General features: G+C 34.3%; 1 protein-coding gene across 3 annotated transcripts in view; it reads right to left on the bottom strand.

Annotated features, from left to right (window-relative positions):
* The window catches only part of FHL2 (four and a half LIM domains 2), a 96,909-nt gene extending 69,616 nt beyond the window's left edge, over positions 1–27,293 (bottom strand). The window contains exon 1 of one of the 3 annotated variants that reach the window (XM_031958793.1): positions 27,122–27,293. The gene's annotated coding sequence lies outside the window, so the exon portion shown is untranslated. The remainder of the gene's footprint in view (positions 1–27,121) is intronic. The other 2 variants (XM_031958791.1, XM_023500441.2) reach the window with 2 other exon arrangements.
* Positions 27,294–27,840: the final 547 nt, after the last annotated feature.

The following is a 27,840-nucleotide window of genomic DNA, read 5'->3' as shown; positions in this document are numbered from 1 at the left end:
TTTACATGTTTAGTGATAGAACCAGGCTGATCAGAAGATCCTGGTGATTCCAAATAACGTCCTCAATCTGACTAGCAGTATTAGGGTCAGGGATTTGGAAGTATTCCAATCATTCTATAGTTGTAGCAATCCATTCTTGATGAGTCCTATTCCAGGTTTTGTATAGTAAGAGTTGCCTTTTAATGGTTTAAATCAGGGATTCTAAGTCTTTTGTGTGTCATGAACTCTTTTGGTAGTCTGATAATGTTTTAAAATGCTTTAAATAAAATATACAGGATTACAAGAATAACCAATTATTTTGAAATAAAAATGATATTTTTTTTTCCTCATCCTAGTTTACTGTGAACTTAAACCCCGGTTTAAGAACCTTTGTTCTACTATATCAGATTGCTTGCTGTCTTGGGGAGGGGAGATGTGGGAAAAAGAAGAAGAAAAAAATGTGGAATACAAAATCTTGCAAAAATGTATGTTGAAAATAATCTTTACATGTAGTTGGAAAGATAAAATACTACTGTGAAAAAAATTTTTTGAAAATATATAAAAAGAAACCTTGGTCTAAAGCTGCCTTGAAATAGTTACTCTAATTCGAATTTTTAAACTCCATTTAAAATTTTGCCTCCAAGGGCAATGGAGAGACACATGATGGCCATAAATAGAATATGCCACATTAGCAATAATGAATCACATGGACAAAGCAGTGTAAGAAATACTGTTAAAGATATGTATGAAAAGGGAATGAACAAGTAACAAATTGAGCTATAGCTAAAAACTGCAGGTGTTTGATTATCTTAGATAAACAAATATTTCCCTCCTGTCCCCACTTTCTGACCTTTTCATTAGTATTTAAGTACCTAATACTGTAAAGAATGTGTTATTGACTAGCAGTCTTTGTTTCTGGGGTAGATATTTAGTCTTTGAGTAAATTAGAATTCCCCAGAAAATGGTAGAAAAGGTCAGAAGAAAAGGGGTGGTGACTTCTACATTAGGGTCTATATAATCTTGTGTTTTGCAATTTGTGCTTTTCACTTCTCTAGTGACACCTTGTCTGTTGGGAGTTGCCCTTTCCCCTAAGATCATAATAAATCCTTTTTTTGTTTTTTACCTTGAGAGTCTCTGATTTTAATTTGGGTAAGGGTCGCAGTCCCACACATTGGGGAAGGTGACAGAAATAATAAAAAAATCTAATCCTACTTTTTCTCCAGTCAAGAAAGTTGGAAGCAAGTTTACTTGCACTGATAAGGACTTGTGTCCATTGTTGAGATCATAGATGTGGTAAAAAATATTTAAAAATAAAAGAAAAACTCTCAAATAAATGTTATCTTTGATTCAAGCTTCATTTCTTTTTGTTTTAATAATGATTGTGAACAATTCTCCCTGTTGATTTGTATTCCCAGGCTCAACAAGACACTTACCAAAAACTGATATAATCATTCTAGTCTCCAGATGAATTATTAAGTTATAGGAAATTTATTGGATCTGAATGATCTATAGATTAGTCATAAACTAGATATCTTATAAAGAAACAAATCCGGCTAAATTTTATGCAGCAGTTTTTTTTTCATCTAAATGCTTTTCATAGTTGTATATCTCATGCCTGGCACATAGATGTTTAGTAAATTCCTGTCATTTGGTATAACTTATTACCTACATCTTAAAAAATCTACTTTTATTGATATTTTGGTTTTGCATCATCTATAACCATTTCTCATAGTTAAAAGTTAAAAAGAGAAGAAAAATATTTAAGCAGAACAAAAATATTGAAATAGTTTGGGAATATGTGCAATGTGTATTTCTTCCTACTTCTATGGGACTAAGGTTGACAAAGTTACCAATATTTAATTTTATTAATTTTTTGATCTCTCAATTTTGTTTTTTTAGGGTTTTTAAAAAATAGAATCTGAGTCTATTTTTCTCTTTCATCATTTTTGATGTAAAACATCTGCAGAGAATTTTCTACTGAATAGCCTAGTGACAGATAGACCTGTATATAAAAGAAGGCAAAGGAAAGCAGACCTAAGGAGTAGTAATTATCCAGGAAAGGAAAAAAACCAGGGATCAGAAGGAAACTGAACAGAAATAAAGGAAATGAAAAATCTGTTGAGTAAACTGTCATTAATTTCATGTATATGTTTAAAATACCACAAAGAATAAGGAATTTGCTCAGGAAATGATTCGTATACTCAGTCCTAATACCAAAGGCTAACTAAATAAGGTGACTTTGTATGTGTGCAATGAAAAAATAGTTGTTCAAACTAGAAGGATAGTTCTAGATATGGTAAAAAAATATTTAAAAATAAAAGAAAAACTCTCAAATAAATGTTGTCTTAGACTCAAGCTTCATTTCTATTTGAAGAATAGAGTACTAGAGTCCAGATCTTTCATACCCTGAGTTGATTACCCACCCCACATTCCCCATTTCACTCTATATTTTACCCCAATTTGGAAAACGTGTATGCAAATCACACAGGATAAAAAAAGTATCATTTTCATTAAAGTACATCTCTTGTCATTTTCTCTCTCATGAGTATGACTCCATTCTGGGGCCAGAACTGTGCAATGACAGGAAACTAGGCTAGATTGCTTAGTGCTTTTTAAATTACATAGTGCTTTCTATAATCTTAAAAATTCTCTGCTGCAAAAAACCTATAACTTCAACACCAATATTCTCACAGAAATGCTAGGATGTCTGCAGATCCTGGACTATCACAATTTCAGAAAGAATCAAAATTGGAATGAAAGAAAAACAAGGGACATTGGAAGCAACAGTAATAGCAGCAAAGTGTCTATCTGCAGAGTACTGAGGGAAATATAGATAAAAATAAAGGATTCTATCCCCATGGAATTTATAATCAATTAAGGGGACAGAGAGAATTATAACATCATGTTTTTGTTGGCTAGGCAATTGGGGTTAAGTGTCTTTCCCAGGATCACACAGCTAGGAAGTGTCAAATTTGAACTCAGATTCTCCTGACTTCAGGGCTGGTACTCTATCCACTGCATGCTCTAGTTGTCCTTAACATCATGTTTTGTTATGAGTACATCAGCGTTACAAAACAAAATGCTTTGTAATGTCAGAAGAAGGTAGGGAATCTATGTGACTAGCAAAGGCAATGGGATTTTAAGAAGTGTTAAAGATTTTACTGAGAATACATACATATATACATATAAACATGCAAACATGCTTCTATGCAGATAGCTTGAAAATAAAGTGAGCTGGTTATTAAGTGAAAGACACAGAAGTACAACTTGAGTACCATTAGTATCCTTTAGATAATAAAAGGATACAAAATGGATTCCATTATATTAGATCAATGCACATCCATTATGGAGAAATTTTGGTAAAGACAGAAAAGAATAGTACAATGCCAGAAGGAAGGGAGGGCTTTCAATCTTTGTAGGTGGATCTGTACCAATGAAATTGCATACATTTCCAAGTACCAAAATTAAGACTATAATCCCCATATACACAAAATAAGTACTGATTATGAACTGGATGCTGAAATGAAACAGTTCTTATATAAGTGAGTTATATAAATTACTTTGTATATATTTTTCTGCATATTGTCTTTCCCATTAGTCTGTGTTTTCCTTGAAGGCTCTTTAGTGATTTGCCTAGGGTCACATAGCTAATAAATGTTTGATGCCACACATGAACTCATATCTTCATGATTCCATGTACAGTGTACTATATTGTGTCATCTGGGTGCCTTCTAATTTAGAATCCCATATTAACATATATGTGTATGGATGTATACACACATACACACACATTTCCCTGAAAGGATCCTAGCAGTATGTAGCATCAACCCTAATAATTTGATGATATGATAGTGAAATAGATAGTGGAAAGACCATTAGACTTAAAGTCAGAAAGATGTGAATTCAAATCCTATTTCAGACATGTACTAGGCTGTATGATTCTATGGCAACTCACTTAAACTCTCTTGACTTCAGTTTTCCCATTTGTAAATTGGGGAATACAGTAGCACCTACCTCATAGCATGCTTGCTTGCTATCATTATTATTTATACAATTTATACAATGTTTGGTCAAGGGATCCTTCTCTTTCCCATATTGGTGGTGGATGAATTATTAATTATTCCCAGATTCAAGGGGAGAGAGTAAAGATGGGTGAATATGTCTCTTGTGTTATCTGCCATTTTAGAAAGTAATTTTCCCAAATTTATATCTTGTCATTTAGCACCTCATGCAGTCATGGAAACTCAATAGAAATTATTCAGAATTTTAGTAAATAATTTATTTACAATTTTAAAAAACAAACAAAAAATTATGGCGTCTGCTTTTAATTGTTGGTTTTCATGTCATCTAAAAAACTCTTAGTTTGATTCTATCCTCCAAAACCAAGCCTCCAAATTCTCTTACTCATGCCGGAAAGATTTCTTGGCATGAGAAACAAGTGGGAAGTGTGTGGTATGCAAGTCTTCTTGTATCTGCTTGTATTTCTACTATTCTGGTGACCAAAATGGTCCAGACAGGTGGGAAAAAAGCTAAAAGATTAAGGGTGAGATCCCAAAATGCTTAATCCTTTCAGATAAGGATTAAGTGTCTCAAAACAAACCCATAGCAAATGAGGAACAATAGCTTCTAGCATTTATATAAGCAAAGGGTTTCAGACATGCTTAGTTATTTTAGGAAGTTAACAGTACATGTTTAAATCAGCTTCAGAAATTGCTGGCACCTCTGCCTCCTACCAACATTAATGTTCATTTTGGCATGAAGTCGACCTTTCAAGAAATTTTAAGGCATCACTTGAAATGCTTGTGTGGGCAGATTGGTAACATGACCTAATAAGGTATTTGCCATGTGTCTGGTACAGAAAAGACCTTCATCTCAGGGTTCTAATGTCTCCCCTCCTCTAATACCATTGAAGTCCATTGTAGATCTAGTTTTCCTTCCTATATTTCCAAGGCTGTCTTTCCATTTTAAACTGAATTCTTATGAAAAAAGGGGACCCAAGGAACACACAGGAATGCAAAGTATTTAATTTAATTCAAGAAACATTTATTAAATATATATCATATACTATGCTTCTCAAGGGTGGGAATATGAGGAGAAAAGTCAAAAAAAATTTTCCCTCAACCAATGACCAGCAAACACACATTAATCATCTATTATGTAATGCTCTATGCTAAGCACTCAAGGAGTTTACAATTCTACTAGGAGAAAATATTATGCACACTATAAACAAAAAGGAGGCATGGGGTCATATTTCCAGTCCAGGTCAGTTAGAAAGAAAGACAGAGAGGTCTTCAGATAGAGTCTAGCAAAGAATAGCTGAGCAGAGCATTCCAGTACCGGGGAGAGACTGTGCACCAGGCCAGCACAGAGGAGCCTATACTTATTATGTAGGGTGAAGGAACATCTGCCAATTGGCAGCTCTGTTGCTCACAGCCAGGATATAGATACAGAGCAGACGACCAACAGGATGATTTCAGAAAGGCCTGGAGAGACTTACAACCGAACTGATGCTGAGTGAAATGAGCAGGACCAGGAGATCATTATATACTTCAACAACAATACTATATGATGACCAGTTCTGATGGACCAGGCCATCCTCAGCAACGAGATCAACCAAATCATTTCCAATGGAGCAGTAATGAACTGAACCAGCTACGCCCAGAGAAAGAATTCTGGGAGATGACTAAAACCATTACATTGAATTCTAATCCCTATATTTATGCCCACCTGCATTTTGATTTCCTTCACAAGCTAATTGTACAATATTTCAGAGTCTGATTCTTTTGTTCAGCAAAATAACGGTTTGGTCATGTATACTTATTGTGTATCTAATTTATATTTTAATATATTTAACATCTACTGGTCATCCTGCCATCTGGGGGGGGGGGGGGGGTAAGAGGTGAAAAATCGGAACAAGAGGTTTGACAATTGTTAATGCTGTAAAGTTACCCATGCATATAACCTGTAAATAAAAGGCTATTAAATAAAAAAAAAAAATTAGATACAGAGCAGACTGAGAAAGAAACATTTACATAGAGATGGCAACAATAAATTCTTGTCTCTGGTTATTTCAGCCCTCCTTGATGTGTTCAGAGAGGAGTGAGGTTTGTATCTGTTCCCCTCATTCCCTCCTCTATGATTGTATGTTGTTCTTCTTGCTCACCCCAATTCTCATAAATAGGAAATTTCAACAACCCTTTTCCATTTCTTCCCATCAGTATTCCTTTTCCCTCTCTTCTTTCTTCTCTTAAGACTTTCAAAACATAACAAAACCATGTTTCCCTCTGTTTTATTTATTTAACTCCCTTTCCAACTTCTCAAAGACATTTGGGTTCTACAAAGATACATTTAAACAAGTATGTAATTAAAACTTAAGTATATAATCATTATTTAACCCTTTCTAATTCCTCAAATATATTGACCTTTTATTTTATCTTAATAAATTACTGTTACAAAAAGCTATTAGAGACTCTTGGCTGACAACCAATAGGGAACACATCAGTAGGGACTGGTGAATATGGTTGTAGAAACCCCAGTCCCTTGGGATTTATCTTGGATTTCTGATGGAGAAATAGCTAACTGCTCTCTGAGATCACAGCCTACCAATTGGAGTGGGAGTTGGTGAAGTAGCTTTGGAAAGAGTGCTACATATGGAACCATTACAAATATATAAAAGAGATTCCCTAAATAGCCAAAGGATGTGAACAGGCTATTTCCAAAAGGAAAAATGAAAACATTCTAAAAACAATCAAAATGTTCCAAATTACTAATAAGGAGAGGAATGAAAATTAAAATAAATCTGGGGTCTAATCTCACACCCATGAGAAAATAATGGTACATCTACCAGATTAGCAAAGCTGATGCAAAACAAAAATAAAAATTGTTAGAGGAACTAGTAATATACTGTTGGCGAAGTTGTAAATTGTTCTGAGTGTTCTGGAAAGCAATTTGGAACTATACCCAGAGAGTACCTTAACTTGATCGAGAAAGCTCTTGACTTAGAGATATTATTACTAATATATATACTCCAATAATTAAAGACAGAGGGAAAGGATCCACAAATACAATAATATTCATAGCAATACTTTCTGTTATAATAAAAAATTGGAAACAAAGTATATGTCCATCAAAGTGGGGAATGACTGAACAAATTGTATGAGAATGTATTGTAATATTACTGCTTTGTAAGAATTGATGAAAGGGGGTGATGATCCAAGAGAATCCTAATTCTGGCTAATGGTGAATGGAAGTTAAGTGTTATAGACAGATCTTGGGTACCCAAAGAGTCATAATTGCTGACTTTTTTGTGCTTTAACCAAAAAAAAAATTTTTTTACCTCATTTGAGTTTCACAATAGCATTGTAAGATAGATAATGCAATTATTTTTATCTCCACTTTAAAAAATAAGACTCAGAGAGGTTATGTTACTTATCCAGGGTCAGTTAGTAAGTATCAGAATAGGTATTCAAATCCTGTGCTTCTGTCTTTAAATCTAATGTTCTTTTCACTATTAGTGACAATAAGAGTATCAAACATTGCTATTGATTAGTAGTTTTTCAGTTTAGTCTTAAACTTTGTGACTTCATTTGGGATTTTCTTGTCAAACATACTAGAATAGATTGCCATTACCTTTTCTATCTCATTTTGCAGATGAGGCAACTAAGGCAAATAGGGTTAAATAACTTGCGCAGAGTTACACAGATAATGATGTCTGAAGTCAGAATTAAACTCAAGAAGATGAGTCTGATTTCATGTCCAGCACTATCCATTGGGTTATCTACCTCTAGTGAACAGAAAATGTTTTTAGGTGAATTTAATTAAAAATGGCTAGTCAGGTTTAATAGATTTCCAATAACTTCTTTAAAAAATACCAAAACACGTTTTAAGGACAATGTGGAAAAGAGAATAGTGGGAGACTTAGAGCTATGAGATCTGAATTCAAATTCTACTTCCAACATTTATTACTAGCTATGTAACTATGGCTAGTCACAATCATCTGAGTGTGGGTTCCTTCACTGGGGAAAAAATGAGCCAGTCAATCCAAAAGATTTTGTTGAATTTCTATTCTATGTCAGGCACTGTTTTAGGTACTTTTAAGACAAATATGGGGTGTCCCAAAAGTCTTATTGCACTTTTAAGTTTTAGTTTTTTTAAACGATACTAAGGGTTTTTAGGACATCCTAAATAAAACATGAAATCATCCCTCTTTTTAAGGAGTTTACATTCTACCTGGGGAGGCATATAGAAGTACATGCAGAGTAAATACGAAACAGTCAAATACAAGGTAATATAAAAAGACATTAGCAATTGGGAGAGAGGAAATAAGGAAAGATGATCTTTATGTTGTCTCATGAAGGAAGAGAGGGATTCTATGAGACAGAGGTAAGGAGGAGGTACATTTTAGGCATGGGTATGGCCAATGCAAAGGTACAGAGATGGGAAATGGTCTGCAAGTATGTGAGGGAAAGAAAAAACCATTTAATGGTTTTTATCAGAGAGTACAGAAAAGGAAGTAATATTGAAAAAGTAGATTCAGGCCAGGTTTTAAAAGGTTTAGAAGTCAAACAGAGGCATTTATATTTTAACTCAAAGATACTAGGGCGCCTTTGGAGATTCAGCAGGGGAATGACATAGATCTCTGGTTAACAAAAATCATTTTGTTGTTTGACTGAGAAAGATGAGGCAGAGATTAATTAGAACTCAGAGATTAATTAAATAATCTAGGGTAATTATAATGAAGGACTAAATTAAGATGTGAGATATACAAGGGCAGTGATGACTGCAAATTAAAAAGATGTTATAGAGGTAAAAATCAATTCTGTCAATTTATATGTGGGGAGAGAGAAACTGAGATTACAAATTTGGCATACTAGAGGAACAATGATGTCTTCAACAGAAGCAGGGAAGTTTAGAAAGGAGTGGATTAAAGAGGTCAAGATAATGAGTTCTGCTAGGGGTCTGTTGAGTTTAAGAGCATTCCATTTGAAATATCTGTTTTTTGACCTCTGCTTTGAAAGAGGACCAAGGACATCATGAGTGATGTCTTTACTTGCCCAGGAACTGGATTAAAGTGAGGCAGAGTTGCTCAGTCATCAGTCTCGTTGTCTCTTCCAGAGTCATCAAAATCCAGTGATAAGGCAAAAGTCAGGACAACTGTCAATAGCTTGGGAGGGAGTAGATGACCATGTTGTCTTCAATATCTGGCCAAGCTTTAAGTGTTCTACAATGCATGCTTCACTCATCTTCGTAGCTGAGTTCTCATCTACCCATTCTGCCAGAAGTTATCACATGCTTGGGGTAGAAGGACTTGAGGCCTTTCAGTTACTAGTTTAGTACATCAGTTGGGACATTTTTTTTCCTCCTTTTAATTTTGTTTTATTTTATGCATTTACAAACATTACCCTGAGTGGGGAATATAAGGAATTCACCAGATTGGTTAAAGTGTCCCACAACTCATTCCCTTCCTGCAAAAGTTACAAATCCTTGGTTTAGATTTAATTTTTTTTCTATTTAACAAACATTTTTTGACTTTTAAAACATTTTTATTGAAAGTTTTGAGTTCTAAATTCTATTTATCCCTCCTCCCTCTAGTGCCTCCTCCCTGAGATGATAAGCAATCAAATATAGGCTACACATGTGCAATTATGTAAAATATTTCCATTTTTGTACAAGGTACCTCAAATAAAAGAAAGAAAATGAAAAATAGCATATCTTAGTCTGTATTCAGTCAATATCAGTTCTTTCTCTGGAGACAAGACAGTATTTTGCTTTGTCATTAGACCTTTGAGATTGTCTTGGATTGTTGTGTTGCTGAGATTTGTCACTTACAATTCTTCATCAACCAATATTGCTATTATCATATATAATATTCTGGTTGTGTTCACTTCACTTTGCATCACTTCATGTAAGTCTTTTTAGGTTTTTCTGAAATCATTTTATAGCACAATAATATTCCATTAAAATGTAACACAGCTTGTTCAGTCATTCCCCAATTGATGGACATCCCTTTGAGTTCCAGTTCTTGGTGACCACAAAAAGAGCTGCTATAAATATTTTTGTACAAATAGGTCCTTTCCCCCCTTTTTGGAATGTTTTTGGATATAGATCTAGCAGAGGTATTGCTGGATCAAAAGGGATGCATAGTTTTATAACTACTTGGGCATAGTTCCAAATTACCCTCCAGAATGGTTGGATCAGTTCACAACTTCACCAACAATGCATCAATGTTCCAGGTTTTTCACATTCTCTCCAATATATAACATATTGTAGGATTCTGGTTTTTAATCCATTCTGCTACCCAATTCTGTTTTATGGGAGAGTTCATTACATTTACATTTATAAGTATGACAACTGTGTATTTCCTTCCATGCTATTTTTTTGCTTGTTTATACCCATCTTTCTATTACTCTCCCCCCTCAACTCTTTTACTTCTTACAGCTCTTTTATTTCTGTTCACCTCCTTTCCTAATGTACCTCACTTTTATCAATTCCCCCATCCCTTTTATGATTTCAGTCCTTTTTTACTTTCTTATAGGATTAGATAAATTTCCATATTCAACTGAGTATATATATTATTCTTTCTTTAAATCAGTTTTGATGGTAGTAAAGTTTAAGCTTTGCCTGTCACCCTCTTTCAACTCCCCTTCCATTATAATAACTCTTTCGTGTCTCTTTTATGTGGAGTAATTTATTCCATTCAATCTCTCCCTACCCTCCTCTTCCAATGCAATTTTCTTTCTCATTCCTTTATTTTTAAAAAAATTATCATCCCAACAAAGTCATCTTTTATCCATTCCCTCTACTATATATACTTCTCCCAATTGCTCTTATAATAATAAAGTTGTTAAAAGTTACAAATATTACCTTGCCATATAGAAAAATAAACAGTTTGACCTTATTGAATTTCTTATTTTTTCTTTCTTGTTTCTTTTCCACCTTTTTTGTTTCCTTTGAGTCTTGTATTTGTAGGACAAATGTTTTTTATTCAACTCTGATATTTTAATTAGAAATGCTTGAGAAGACATTCTCATGTCATTAAATACCCATTCCCCTCCTCTCTCACCACCTCCCCTAAAAGATTATATTTAATTTTTCTGGGTATGTTATTCTTGGTTGTAATCCTAAATCCTTTGCCTTCCTGCATATCATATTCCAAGTCCTCCAGTTCTTTAATGGGGAAGCTGCCAAAACCTGTGTAATCCTGATTGTAACTCCATAACATTTTAATTGTTTCTTTTTGGCTTCTTACAATACTTTTTCCTTGATCTGTGAGCTCCTGAATTTGGTTATTCCTGGAAGTTTTCATTTTTGGATCTCTTTCATTTTGGGACTGGTAGATTCTTTCCATTTTTATTCTCTTTCTTTTTCTAATACATCAGGGAAATCCGATAATTTCTTGAAAGATATCGTTCAGGCTTTTTTTTTTTTTTTGTTATCATGGTTTTCAGGTAGTCCAATAATTCTTATATCACCTCTCTGGAGCTCCTTAGTAAGTCAATTGTTTTTCTAATGACAAATTTCACAGTTTTTTTTTTTTTTTTTTTTTTTTTTTTTTTTTTTTTTTTTTTTTTTTACTTTTCTGATATTATTGTATCTTGATGTCTCATAAAATTATTAGTTTCCACTTGTTCAATTCTAATATTTACAGAATTATTTTCTTCAGTGAGCTTTTGTACTTCTTTTTCCATTTGGCTAATTATTTTAGGGAGTTATTTTACTCAGGATATCTTTGTATATCTTTTCTCATGCTACTGACTCTTTCTTTAAATGATTCTTTTGCATCACTCTCATTTCTTTATCCAATTTTTTCTATTTCTCTAATTTTCTTTTTAAAATATTTTTAAAGTTCTTCCAGGAAATCTTTTTGGGTCTGGGATCAGATTACATCGTCACATGTAGCCATTTTGATGCTATTGTCCTTTTCTTGTTTATATCTTGATCCTCCCTAGTACCATAGTAACTTTCTCTAATCAAACTCTTTTGTTGTTGTTTTTTGTTCATTTTCTCCTGTTTTTGTGGCTTGGTGTTTTATGTGAGAGTTGGGCTCTGGTCTTGCACTGTCCTAAGCGATTTGTATTAGGACTCTGGATCTTACTGTTGCTTTCACCGGGCTTCAGGGCTTAGATACTTGCTTTCTGGGAATGGTAGACTTCCTTTCTGGCTTATACTGGGGAGTGGGACCTATTGGTCACCTTTGGTGTATGTTTAGATGTTGGCCTGTTCCAAGGGTTGGACCCTATAGGGTTTACTTATAGTAACAAAGTCTTTCTGGTGGCTTTCCCTGGAGGAAGAAATTTGTTGGTGGTCTGCCCCAGTGTTGGGGGCCCACTTCTGGATGGTTATGGAAATAGCCTCTCAGCTGATAGGTCTCATGGGTGGGGTCTTACTATTGACTAGCCCCTGGGAAGGACTTCATTGAAGGTCAGCAATGGGGTCAAGCCCTTGCTAGTGGCTTGTGCTGGAGGGGATATTGCTTGGGTAGGGCCACTGGTTAGCCTGAAGATGGGACATTGCTGGTGGATTCCCCCAGGCTTGAAACTTTGCTTCAGTCCCCTGTTGTGAATCTGGCTGCTGTTTCTCTTGAACCTGTCTCCCCTCCCACCCCAGTGAGACATTTCCTGCATTGTTGGTAAGCTCCTTGCTCTGAGATCAATTCTGAGATGGTTTTCTGGCTGTTGGAGGGGAATTTGGTAGGGCTTCAAATGGTTCTTTCCTCACTCTATCATTTTACACTGGAAGTCAGCCAAGACAAGGATGCAGCTGCTGTCTATGCTACGGCTTTTTGGAGTCACAGATGGACACTAAGGTGGACGAATAGCCCTGAAAAGGTTTTGGCAAGCCCTCACATCAGAGATGTTAATCCTCCCTGAACATCCCATAGTGTTGCGATTGAAGCTCAGGGTTGGATACCCTTTAGAGCTGATCATTAAATCCATAGTTATTGATGAAGTCAGAGAAAGAGAAGAGTTAGAGGAAATGGATGATGAGTCAACAAAGGAAACTAGGAAGGAACAATTTCACCTCTGATCAGTTCTGGCTGTGCAATTCAGTTAACTTCTAGGGCATCAGACAACTCTCTTATACTATAAGTTTGCAGGATATGTGTATTAGTAGAAGGCAGCTAGGTGACACAGTGGATAGAGCATTAGCTCTGGACTTGGGAGGATTATCTGGTTAAGTCACTTAACTATGTCTGCCTCAGTTTCCTCCTCCAATATCTTGGCCAAGAAAATGGAGTCAAGGAGAGTTGGACATGGCTGAAACAAACGATTGAACAATAAAAATATATTGGTAGAGGGTGTTTCTTTACAAAGAATTCCCCAAATGGTCTGGACAGAAAATCTACCTCAACAGGTTTGGAGATTAAATTAAATAATACACATAATTGAATTTTCATCTATCAAAATGTTAGTTATTATATGTGAATCATCACGATGCCTTTTTATAAATGTAATGGTCTTTGTTTTCTAGGAAGGGAAACTGAGGTGCCTAGCAAGGAAGTTTCTTGAATCTTAGTGAAAAACTCCAATAATTTCAGGAATAGGTTTGACTTGTAGCCGGGTATTTTTTTTTTTTTAGCAATTAACCAGACAACACTGCTCCTTTTTAGCATTTGGTCACTGAAAAAAAAGTATATAGAACTTTCTACAATGGGAAGGATGTTGATCTTTGTATCTTCACATGTGGAGCAAATTCTGTAGGATAAAAGGCATGTACATTCTCCCCTAAGATATCAAATTATCCTTAAATTTTACTTTAGGAGAGAACACCTTTCAGTGATGGTTGAACTGGGATAATAGCTGAAATTTGAAAAATGTTACAGGCCCATATAAAAATACTGTGCTATAGATCCAAAAGAGGATGACAATGATGATGATGCTAATTATAATAGATGAAATTTCTATGACTCTTGAAAATCTATAAAGCATTTGATCTTTAAAACAACTTTTTGAGTTAGGTACTATTGTTATTTTTTTATTTTTATTTATTTATTTATTTTTTTTTGGCAATTGAGTAAACAGTCTGAGCAGTTAAGTGACTAGCCCAGGATTACATACTAGTAATGTCTAAGGCAGTAATTAGACTCAGATCTTCTTGACTCCTAGTCTAACACTGTGTCCACCGCACAATTAATAAACTTTTCTGGAAAAACAAAGTCATTCAGTTAACACTAAATCCTTTCTTCTTAATATCTAATATTTTTGCCTCTAGGCCTCAAAATGGAACGTATTATATATGTGTATGAAATCTCCAATAAATTGTGGCATAATTTATGTTCATCAAAAGATATAGCTTCATAATAACTCAAACATTACCCAAATGAATGAAAAACACATGGTTAAAAAATGGAACCATCATATGTATTAATTAAAATTCCTTTACAGCTTGCTTTATCTTCACTACCAGACATCCTGCCTAAGTCTACTCCTTTCTGATCTCCACTAAATTTCACCTCTCTTTCCTTCCCTCTAGCCATTAGTGATAAGCAATCTTTGATGTCAGGGAGATCACTGGTCCTTCCCTTACTCCCAATACCCCCCACATAATTTCCTTTTTTCAGAATAAAGGGAAGAATCTGGCTGATAGGGCTGTGGTATTTCAGAGGCCTCAGATTTCCTGTCCTGCATCTCTTCATAGAAACCCTGCTAAAGTTGCAAATATTCCTTACTCAAGTATTTTTAACTTGATCTTATGGTCAGCATGAAGGTAAAGAAATATTTATACATCTGCCCACATGTGTGGTACAAACACATGCTCACACACACAGAGATGAATATAAAATGGTGAATTATTCTACCATGGGCTGAAGGCTTTGGGGAATGGGAAACTAGAGGACAAAAAGGTACAGAAAATGTGGTGGTGGGAGGGAGAGGTAAGAGTAACAGATGAACTAATCATTTTACAATTTTCTTTTAAATATCTAAAAACTCATTCAGTTCTTCTCTATTCTTCCCAGTGCACATTTCTAAATCACTGCACTTATCAGGTAATTCTAAAAGAGTTCTTAACCTTTTTGGTATCATGGACTCTTCTGGTAGTCTGATGGAGTTTATGAAACTCTTCTCAGAACAGTATTTATTTTTTTTTTAAATCAGGTATTTTCAAATGAGGTCAATTTTTAAAAATCAATATGTTGACAATTATATTTCAATATAATTGGTTTCCTTTGCAATTTTATTTATATATTTAGAAATTTTAATATATGTGTTTATATAAGTATGTGTATTTGTGCATATAAATATACTTACATAAGTACATCACCAATATTTCAATTATTAATGTTTTTGGTTTTTTTTTTCCTGAGGCAATTGGGGTTAAGTTACTTGCCCAGGATCACACAACTAGAAAGTATTAAGTGTCTGAGACCAAATTTGAACCCAGGTCCTCCTGACTTCAGGGCTGAAGCACTATCCACTGTGCTACCTAGCTGCCCCTATTAATGTATTTCCTAAAAAAAATGTAACTATTAAATTATCAGTGATACTTTGATAAATTTTATTTTTATAAAACCTATGGTTATATCAGTAAGGGAGCTCCAGGTGTGGAATTACCATTACAAATTGGTACCCACTCTGAATCTTGTGGTCATAGAAACCCTGATAGCCCTAAGAAGTTAAGGGACTTGGCCAGGGTTGCACAGATCATAGCAAGAGGCAAACCTTGAATTCAGATCTTTTTGACATCTTTAGCACTCAGGCTTATCAAACTAGGCCCTTTTGCCTCTTCAAATTTTAATTTATACTTATAATTCCAATAATGTAATATCTGTGCTGTTATATCAAGGTTCAAACCAACAATTCAACAGCTAAGAACATGTTAAATAAGTTCCTTGAGGTTAGAAGATGGTGCAGTATATAGAGAGGCTAGAGTCCAGAAGGCCTGGAGTTCAAATCCTGCCTCAGACACCTAAGAGCTATGTTATCTTGTGTATGTCACTTAACCTGTCTGTCTCAGTTTGTCAACTATGAAATAGGGAAAATAATAGCACCGATTTCAGTGTTGTTTTTTGGTTTGTTTGTTTTGGTGAAGCATTTGAGGTTAAGTGACTTTCCTACAGTCATAAAGCTAATAAGTGATTAAATGGTTAGATTTGAAGACAGTTCCTTTTGATTCTAGGATAATGTCTATCCACTGCTCTATCCATCTAGCTGCCCCTTTCAGTGGCTTGTTTCAAGGATAAAGTACTTAGCAGAGTGCCTGGTTCATAGTAGGTACTTAATAAATATCTGTTTCCTTCCCTGTTCTTCACCTTTCCTCCCTCCATGATGTCCTTTTCATTCTGAGGCTTTTCATTAACATTTGACTCATTCCATTTCATTATCCTTTAAAACAGCAAGCATGGCATTAAATAAGTTGGGGTGATGTTCTATTTCAGAGGGTCAAAGTCTATGTGATTGGAACACAGGATTTGAAAATAACCATCTCAAGCACGATTTATTAATCATAAATTGAAAAAAGATGGTGATTCTTTAAGTAGGGGCAATATTCAGAATCTTCTTTTAAACTATTTTAACCGTTTTTCCCAGTGGGTAGTTCTGGGACTATTTTCTCAATCAGTTCTTCACTACACATTATAAAACCTTTACTAAATGCTAGATACTGTTCTAAGTTTTGAAAATACAAAAGCGAAGACAGTCCCTGCCATCAAAAACTTACATTCTAGTTTAAGAGTCAATAGAAAAATACTATGTACATAAAAGATACATGCAGTGTACGTGGAAGGTAATATGAGAGGAGGATAGGACTGGGGAAAGTCTTCTGGATAGGTAGGTTTTGAGCTGAATCTTGAAGGAAGACAGGGAAGGTAAGAATGAAATAAAGGAGGAGAACATTCCCAGGCATAGGAGAGTCAGAGAAAATGCTGAACCAAGAGATAATAGCTTCATGTATGAAGAACAGTCAGTATATAGCTGGATTATAGAGTACACAGAGAGAAATAAAATTTAAATTGGTTGCAAAAGCAAAAAAGGTTCAGGTTATAAGGGTTCTAAATAGCATAGAAATTTATATATGATCTAGAAGTCATTAAGCAGCCAATTCAGTCTATTGAGTGGGTAACATTCACTGGGTATTGAATCGTTAACATTCATATTGAAGGGGATAATACCAACAATTTGCACTGTAAGCAAGTCCCTTCATAGCTAAGGGGGATAGATTAGTTTGGGGAGAAATCTGAGGTAGGGAGAGTTGCAATAAATTTGGCAAGAAGTAAGAGTAATACAAGAGTAATGACTGCATGGAAATAAGAGAATATTTATGAGAGATAGGAAGATAAATGTGATAAAATTTTACAATAAATTGGATATGTGAAATGAGTATATAGATTGAATGTATATTCATCTATGCTGAAATGAGTGAAAATAAGGAGTCAAAGAAGGCACTAAGATTTTTAGCCTGAATGAAATGGTGGTTGATTCCTTTTCTTTAGCAGGAAGAAGAAAATTCAGGAAAAAGGTTTGGAGAAAAAAAAAAAAAACCCAGCAAAAACCGAGTTTGAAATATCTAAAGGACATCTAATTTGAAATGACAAATAGGCAATTGGTGATGTAGAACCAGTCCTCAAGACAAAGATTAGATCAGATTATATAGGTTGGGAAATTATCTGCAAAGAGGTGTGGTCAGATGTATAGGAGGAGAACTCCCCTCTGATTGAAGGATAGAGTCCTAAACTCTCCCCAATGTTTTTTCTTTATATAGGACAGAAACCAGACTTCCAGCTCACTTCATTCCCCATCTGCAGCTCTGCTTAGTTTCAATTCTATGAAACAAAATACCCCAAGCTGGGTGTGCCTTAGTGTCTCTCCTTTTTCTAGCTTCCTTTTATTTGTGGTCTTCCCTCAACAGAGTAGGGTGTCACAGTGGAGAGACCTGCAGAAATGGAATCAGGGACACCTGAGTTCAAATGTTATCTCAGACACTTACTGGCTATGTAACCCTGGGCAAATGATGTAACTCTGTTTGCCTTGTTTTCCTCATCTATAAAATGAGTTGGAGAAGAAAATGGTAAACTATTCTAGTATCTTTGTCAAGAAAACCCCATAAGGGATCACTGAGAGAGACATAACAGGACAACAAAAATGCCCCATTAGATTGTAAGCTCCTTGAGGGCAGAATGGCCTCTCTTTTTTTTTAATTTTTAAAAAATTTATATCCAATTCTTTGCATGGTGTCTGACATATAATAATTACTTAATAAACATTTATTAAAGTGAATTGAGTTAAAGGAGGAGATCATTTCTTGAAACTTAAAAAGGAGAGGCTGGGGGAAGAGGCAGAATAATAAAACAGAAACTGTACTAGAGTAAAGGATCTAGATTCAAATCTTCACTCTGACACAACACTTGTGAGACCTTGTAAAATAAACAACTCAATCACGCTATTTCTCTAGATCTGTTTCCTTAATTATAAAAAGAAAGGATTATATTGGATGGCCTCTACCATCCATACTAGCTTTAAATAAATGGCTATTTGTGTGAGTCTACATGAACTATGTTAAATAGTTTGAACTTTATCAGTTATTTTGGTTTTTGAAACTTAACAAATAATTCCTTAGCTTTCTTTTTTGTTGAATACCATACATCAATTATTTTATACTGGACATAATTAATATGAGATATTTTATTATATTTTTGATCTTTAGTTGAATGGAGAGAGGGATAAAATAGGTGGTGTTGTCTACAATTTTATAATTGCATCTGGGATTTTGAAATAACACAATTATTATCTGAGCTAGTTTTTCTTTTCCCAAAATTGGATCCAACTGAAAATATGTTTTACAGTTTCTGGTAAATGAATAAGTAGTCAAACATTTGTTGAATGCTTATTATGTGCCAGACACTGTGTTAAGTGTTGGTTCTAAAAAGCTTCAATGCAAAGTAGGAAGGATTCCCCCCCAAGTTATTTTAAAAGGACACATATTGAATGATCTTTAAATAAATTTTAAGAAAAAAGTTCTGCATTGGGATGAAATTTTCTAGGCAAGAAAAGAGACATCTTAGATATTCTTTATCTTTTCTTTTTCCTGAACCTGTGATTTTATGAGTCTGAGCAACTTTTTAATGTGTAATATATAGTTGTTGTTTGTTTGGTTTGAAATGCAATTGAGATGAAGTGACTTGCCCAGGACTACATAGCTATTCGTATATAATATATTAATATATAGTATTAAGTGGCTGAAGGCAAATTTGAACTCAGATCCTCCTGACTCCAGGGCCGGTGCTTTATCCACTGTGCCATTGGAATATATAGAGTTTTAAAGAGTTATCTGTGACATTGAGAAGTTAAATGATTTGTCATTTAGTTAGTCTTATTCAGAGAAAAGACTTGAATTCAAATCTTGTTGCCTTTATCCACTATACCAGTGATTTTCAAAATGTGATCCAGGAATCCATAGGGTCACTGAGACTCTCTCAGAGGTTTTGCAAGGTAAAAACTAATTTTATAATAGTAAATAGTATTTATAATAATACTAAGATGATTTCATTTCTAATGTGGTAAATGAACTAAGTAAACAAAATCTTTTAGAGGTTCTCAATAATTTTTAAGAGTGTAAGAGAGTCCTGAGACCAAAATGTTTAGGAACTACTGCATGATATCACACTTCCTCTCAAGAAGACTTATATATACAAGATAGTAATATGTATATTGTACAGACATTATATTATATACATTGTATAACAATATTGTACATGTTATAATAAACAAATAATGTATTTTTCTTATTAGCTAATATAGATAGTAATCTCAGATATGCTATGAACAGGGATTGTTTTGATGAAAAAGAAGAGAAGATATCTTATGGTAGAAGAAGATGAAGTTATAATGAAGAAGAAGACCAATTTGAATGAAGAAAAATTTCAGTAACCAACTTAAAATTTTAAAAGACATTTTCATCTTTGAAGATGAAAACAAGGGGAAAATGGAAGATAAATATAAATGGGATGCATAGTACTTTAAAACCAATGATAAGGGTGGAAGCCCAAAGTAGCTAAAGTAGGTGATGAACCAAAAAAATAAGGACTTTTAAATTGTTAAAGGCAAAAGGATGAACAAAAATGGGATAGGACCAATGCTTAGAAATGATGATAATAGACAAAGGAGAAAAGTTAGACATACCAATCTAATTTTGCTTCCAGCTTGAGTGGGTTTTTTTTCTATCAAAGGAAATTATCTTCACACAGACCAAGATAAAACAAACGTAACTAAAAAACTGCTTCCCAAGCCAAGTGTGGTGGCCAACACCACTAGTCCCAGCTACAAGGGATGCTGAAGTTGGTGTGTTGCTTAAATTTGGGATTTCCAAGCTTTAGTAGGCTAAGCCTGCTTGGTATCTCATTGAAGTTTGGCAACAATATGATGATTATTTGGGAGCCATGGGCCACCAAAGTGATGACAGAAAAGTGAACTGGCCCAGGTTAAAAACACAGAAGATTAAAGTGTCTCTCAACAGTTAGATCAGATCTATAAGTAGCCTCTGTACTTTCAGCCTGGGTGAGATAGGGAGTTCCAGTCTTTAAAAACAGCAACAACAACAAAATGAAAACAAACAAAAACAATTCTAGGAGAGTTTCCCTTTTAGTGCTTTCTCCTCCAAGATTAGTTTATATTTGATTTGCAGATTTGTACCTACATACACTATGTTTCCACATTAATATATAATCTTTTTTTTCCTTGTATTTGTTTGTGAGAGTTTTATGCCTTAATACATGATCAACTTTTATAAAAGTACTATGCACAACTGAGAAAAAGGTTTATTCCTTTCTATTCCCATTCAGTTTTGTCCAGAAGTCTATCATATTCAAAGAATGTAAAGTTTTTTGGGAGCAAGGATTGTTTTGGTTTTGTCTTTGAATTCCCAGTGTCTAGCACACTGTCAGGCACAGAGTAGGAACTTAAATAAAAGATTGTTTGATTTGAAAGAAAGTCTCTAGCTATCCAGCTCAAGCTACTAGAACCAGCTAAATTATACATGAGGCTATCAAAAGACCTAGCAGATGTGATTATTGAATTGCTCTCACACCTCTTGAAAAGATTGGAGAACTGGAGAGGATGCTACAGGACAGGAGACAGATAAATAAATGTGGACTTCTAATTCAGAAAAGGAAAGAGGGTAGAATAGGCATACTATAGTCTGGAAACTTTTATTTTTGGCAAAATTCTAGAACACTTGTTTTTTTTTTATTATTATAGCTTTTTGTTGACAAAACATATGCATTGATAATTTTTCAACATTGACCTTTGCAAAAACTTCTGTTCCAATTTTTCCCCTCCTTCCCTCCACCCCCTCCCCTGGATGACAGGTAGTCCCATACATGTTAAATATATTAAAGTATATGCAATATATGTATACATATTTATACCATTTTCTTGCTGCACAAGAAAAATTGGATTTAGAAAGAAGGTAAAAATAACCTGGGAAGAAAAACAAAAAATGCAAGCAAACAATAACAGAAAGAGTGTAAATGAATGCTATATTGTAGAACTCATGTTTTAAATATACTTAACACTTAGAAAGGGAAGTGATTGTTAATAGAATTTTAGAAGTCTATTCAACCTAACTTAAACAAAAACAAGTTTTGTCAACTTTACCTCATTTCATTTTTTGATGAAGGTACTGATGAGAAGATAGAGGAATGCCACAGATATAGACTACCAGTCCCTCTAGTTATTATTATGGATGAATTGCAAAGATGTATATTAGAATATAGCATATAGTTAGGTGAATTTAGAACCGGTTTAATGCATTAATAATGGATTCAATGTCAAATTGGAGAGATATCTATATTATAGATGCCTGGAATCTATCCTTGGCCAAGTGATGTCTAACATTTTTATCAATGGCATATTTATAAAATTGACATATAGACATGAAGCAGAGATAACAGGTTACATATTAGAGTTCAGTTCCAAGTAAATAGGCTAGAATGAAAGATCAATTTTAATTTGAGGAAATTTAATAGGGAAATATATATATATATATATTTATAACCTAAATGTCATTTAGATTTTAAAAAATCAACTTTGTTGGCAGAGCACTTATGATCTAATTTATCTTATAATTATTTAGGGCAGCTAGGTGGCACGATGGATAGAGCAGATAGGTGTCTTAGATAGTCCTGGATCAAGTAGACTCATTTCTGTGAGTTCAAATCTGGCCTCACTTACCAGCTGTGAGAAAGTCATTTAACTATTTGCCTCAGTTTCCTCATTTGTAAAATGAGCTAGAGAAGAAGGCAACCACTCTAGTACCTTTTCTAATAAAACCCAAATGGGGTCACAAAGACAGAAATGACTGAAACACAACAAATGTAATGTAAGCTAAATGTCATTTAGGCAAAATAAATAAACTTCAAAGGTAGAATATTTATATTCTAATTTACATTATGGTTATGGACATCTCTTCTATGCACCCTCTCTATTAGGTTATAATTTCCTTGGAAATAAGAACTTTGTCTTATTCTTTTCTCCCCTCCCTCTGGTGTTTAGCATAGTGAATTACAAGTAGTAGGTGCAAATAAATCTTTGAATTTAATTGAATTAATGAGCAACAAATATGACTTTACTCGAGCTAATAGGAGGATCTGTTGCTTAAAAACTGAACATTTATTTAAGATAAGCAGAGTGATTGGTAGTTTCTATTCAATGAATTCTTGAAAGGATAACATGATTGAACTCAGGATGGATGACTATAAGAAGTATTCATGGTGAATTTTCTAATAAGTCATTCTGTACTTTAAGATAATGAATCATGATTTTTCAACTGCTTTGGTAGGCTTAAAACTAAAAGCAATAATACTGATCTCAATATTTCTTACAGAACTGTGCTCTGGCAAATATGCAGCTGGTGTCTTAGAAGAAATAGGCTAAATCAGTATCCTGTTGTCCTTCATTGTTCTAGATAGACTAGCCTAGGAATGAGCCCAAGTAGAGAACATTACAAAGTTACAATTAATTCACCACCTGTAAAAACAAATGACTCTCCACAACTTCAGATATACCCATCTTCTCTCTTTCCAATGTGATGTCATAGTCAACTACAGAAATGCAAAATGCTTGCAAACCAAAATGGAATTATTGTATTTTTCACTAGTCTATTTCCTCAATATCCACTCTAGCTCTCTTTTTCCTCTACTATAGGTATTTTTCTAAATTTGAACAAATATGTTACACACAAATAACTATAGCTTATATAAATTATTTGAATGGCTTGATGACAACATTAACTTGTTCTGATTTCATTTGACCATTTTCAGCATTATTAATAGAGAAAAAGATTGCTAAAAAATGAACAAAACAGAGTTTTTCTTCTTTCTCCATCATTACTCTCAAACTTTAAAATGATCTTTCTAGTTTAACAGCCTTAGGTCTTAAAAATTCTCCTTGTGCTAGAAAAAAAATTGTTTTTACAAGATAGCATTTTAAAAAATAGCATGACATTTATAAAATACATCTGTTAAATACCAAATTCTTCAAAGCATATGTTTTGTTGCTTTTAATTTTCTAAGCATGATTTAAGAACCTTTGAGAATACAATTACAGAAAGCCAAACTAACCTGGATAGAAAATAAAATTAGATATTTGGTGATATATAGACTAAACTGCAAGTTATTAAACTAAAATTTTTACTTAATTGATAATTTTTTTAGGGTGGAAGTAGCCTCATAGTACCCTGGTACAATTTTATTCTTGTGCATTAAACAAGGATTAAATGAGATAACATATCTGAAGTGCTTTGAAAACCTGAAAGTGTTAATCTTATTGTTATCAATGAATTAATTTGATTTTGAATTCGAGATTCTACATCAGAATTAGTGAACTCTCATTCATTCAGATTGACTTGGGGAAAGATGGCTCTAGTTAATTTTATATTCTATTGAATAACAATTTGTAAAGAATTAAAATGGAAAATAGGTAATTAATAAAAAAATACTATGACAATCAGATGGAATGACAGCTTAATGAATCACTATAAGTGTATATGTGTATGTATGTTTATACACTTATTAATATATACATTCATATTTATATACATATACATTTATACTATATATATACAAATATACATTGCATGTACACACATATACACATAGACACATATGCACATATAAATATGTATATGTATTTTTTAGGCAACACAAATTAGAGAAGATCTGGGCTCTGAAATGAATAAGGGGGAATCAGGGAGATTGGATTGGAAAACTATGCAGCCCTTTCAATGATTACAAGCTGTTTACTTTTACATAAATACCTCTTTTTATTACCACCATAGTGAACAGAGAGCCAACCTCTAAAATCAAGAAGACCTGTATTCAAGTCTTACTTCTGACAATATTGGTTTTCTGTGAATCTAGACATGTCATTTAATTTCTCAGTACTCCAGACAACTCTCTAAGAGTGCAAATTGCACATTATTTGCTGGTCTGCATTTAATATTTGTATATCCAGTGCCTACAAGAGTGCATGGCACATTTTGTTATTGTTGTTGAGTTATGTCTGACTCATTGTGACTCCATTTGCAGTTCTTTTGACAAAGATTCCGAAGTGCTTTGCCATTTCCTTCTCCAGCTCATTTTACAGATGAAAAAACTGAAGCAGAGTTAAGTGGCTTGCCCAGTTATTAAGTGCCTAGGGTTGGATTTGAACACAGGCCTTTTGACTCTAGACTTGGTGCTCTATCCACTGTGCCATCTAGCTATCCAGCCGCCTGGTACATAAAAGCATTTAATAAGTGATTGCATTACTGTTGATTGTCCTGATGACTGTTCAGTGCCATCAAAACTTAAGAACACATTGTCCTTCTTCAAATCCAACCAGATGTGTACTTACTGTCTGGGCTCCTGTGTCAAAACTTGTTTGCTTTGTGACTTAGTCCACTTAAAAAGAACAACTATATGTGCCAGATAACCACCTCAAAATAATTGCTTGTTAGCTCATAGGTTAGATTAGGTTGTATATGATTGATATGGGATGATAGAGTAAAAATGATGGTAGAGGGTATTTTTGTGTTGGGAGTTTCCTACATCATATACCAAACCACTCCTTCCCCCATATCTCCCAGTAATGCTATATGACTGAGGAAAGAAAAAAAAATATATATATATATATAAATATTTTTAGGCTTGAAAGTACTATTTTGTGTATATACATATATATGTACATATATACATATACATACATACAAACATATATAATTTATTTGATTCTCACAATGACCCTATGAATTTGGTGCTATTATTATCCTCATTTTATAGATAAAAAAACTGAGGCTGAGATGAACTTAGTGTCTAAGGTGGAAGGTGAACTCAAGTCTTACAGGTTGTTTGTGCTAAATGCTAAGTTGGATGAATCAAAAACCAGAATTAATATTTCTCAAATGTGTAGATGATGCCATTATTATGGAAGTAAGTGAAGAGGAATTAAGAAGTGTCTTATGAGGGTGAAAAAGGAAAGTGTAAAAGCCAGCTTGAAGCTTAACATCAAAGAAAACCCTTAGATCTTGGCAACTGGCTCCATCACTTCCTGGCAAATAAAAGAAAAAAGAAATGCAGTGTCAGATTTCATATTCTTGGGTTCAAGTATCACTAGAGATGGTAACAGCAAACATGAAATTAAGATATTTGCTCCTTGGAAAAGAAGCTATGGCAAATTTGGATAGTATACTAAAAAGCAGAGATATCACCTTACTGACAAAGATCCATATTGTCAAAGCTATGGCTTTTCTAGAAAGAATGAGTTAGACTATAAGGAAAGTTGAAAGCCACAGAATTGTTGCTTTCAAGTTGTGGTATTGGAGAAGACTTTTGAGATTCCCTTGGATAGCAAGGAAATCAAATCAATCGATACTTAAGGAAATTAATTCAGTCTATTCACTTGAAGGTCAAATACTGAAGCTGAAGTTTAAATACTTTGGCTTCATAATGAGAAGATAAGACTCATTAGAAAAAAATCCTGATATAGAGAGAGATAGAAGGCAAAAGAAAAGGGACAGGAGAAAATGAGATGGATAGATAGTGTCATGAAAACAATGAACTTGGAAGATAGTGGAGGACAGAAGGGCCCGGAGTGCCCTGATCCAAACATCACAAAACACAACCGAATGCCTATTTGTGTTCGACAACAAATACTATTTGCCATAAATTCTTTTTTTAAAAAGTATATTTGACCATGATCTCCATTATGGAATAAGTACTTATCACAAATAATTGGCTCCACCACTTGTCCATTCCTCCTTCCTCAACATTTCTTAAACACCACCACAAGTACTTAAAACCTCATGAAATATGACTAGTTTTATAAAGTGTATTTTAGACTTGGCCCCCCCCAATACCAAAGTCATAAAGAGGTTCAACACACACAGAATTCTTTTATAGATTTCATGTAGGAAATAACACTTGTGTGGCTTGTGAGCAACAGGTCACTAAACAGCCAGTGCCAGGTGCCAAGTAGTTGATTGGGCTCTAGTATTCATAGCTCCGTCCTAGGCACATCAGACTAGAGTATACTGCAAAAGCATGACTGCATTCCCTTTTGAAAATCCCACAATATATTGTACTTTCGTACCATAAGTCAAAACAAGTCATTTTGTTTAAACATACTTTCCCAGTGTGTAATCAGTCTCATCAGTAATTTGCCTTTCACCCAGAGGCATTCACAGGCCATCAGGAAATACTGTCACGGAGCAAAGCAAAATGTAATGTGGAGATTTTCATTCCTATTTTTTGTTATCATTTCGGAATTTTCCAGTTTCCAAATATTCAGTGTAATGAGAAGAAAAAAAAAATAAATCAAGGTCTTTTCCACGAAAATTTTCTATTCAAATGGGAAGGACAATCTACATTGAAGGAAAAATGCTCTATTTTTTTCACAACAATCTGCTGAGGGATAAGATTTTGCTAATGTCAGGGGTAACACTGTATAATGAGTCCAGCTGTTTAGCACCTGGATGGCAGCCCCAGACTGGCATTCATAAAGAGAAATTATGTAGGCAGAAACAGCTAGAGGGAAAACTTAACAGTTTTTAATGCTTTCTCCTCCCTACATAGCAAAGCTTTCTTAAGTATTTGATATCTTTTTGGCAACCCAGGAGCAGTAGAGGAAGGAGTGGAAAAAGAAAATGACTATGGATCAAGTAATTTTGTCCTTACCTCAGCTACAACCCAGTGGCAGCTCCTCTTGGTCTGCTCTTTTGCCTGAAATAAGAGAACAGCGGCCAGTGCAGGGTTTACTGCTTTATTGGATTACTACGAACTATGTCTTTAGTAATTAGACAAGTCTTCCCTTGCCAAGGGGAAGCTATAAATACAGTATCACCAAAGAAACAGCCATCCACAGGAGATAAGAACTACAGCACTTCTGCTGTGGAAGCCTTTTAAGGCATCCAAATTAAGGCAGCACAGCCTTCCTATTGAAGAGGGACTGCCAGGCTTCCCTTTTAGTCTGTTTACTCCAAGGACATACTAGACCTATGTAAATATCTCAGAAAGCAAAGTGCTGTGTGGAAGGTATGAGGTAGGGGTAGGGAGAGACTTTCAGCTTTATCAAACTATGACAGATTGTTTGGCTGCCACAACTGTGGTGTGTCAGGAACATATTACAGGTTTGGAGGGCCAAGGACAACTTCTGAAGTCAGGAAAAGAAGAACCTTTAACTTAGTCACCATAAAACACTTGTGGAATTGATGAGGGTTCTTCTGTCATCTTCTAGTAATGAATTATAAGCTTCTTAAAACTACTATCACAGAAATCTTTCTTTAATATGCATGGAAAGATTCACAGGGTGAGAATCCTGGCATCATACCCTTGGATAACTTGGAGGAAGGGGGAAGAATAATGAACAACAATGTTTGTAACTCCTGAGCTAAATG

This window comes from Sarcophilus harrisii, chromosome 3 (assembly GCF_902635505.1).
Source record: "Sarcophilus harrisii chromosome 3, mSarHar1.11, whole genome shotgun sequence".
Taxonomy (NCBI): domain Eukaryota; kingdom Metazoa; phylum Chordata; class Mammalia; order Dasyuromorphia; family Dasyuridae; genus Sarcophilus; species Sarcophilus harrisii.
The sequence above is the reverse complement of the archived record's forward strand: the minus strand, read 5'-3'. Positions and strand labels throughout refer to the sequence as shown.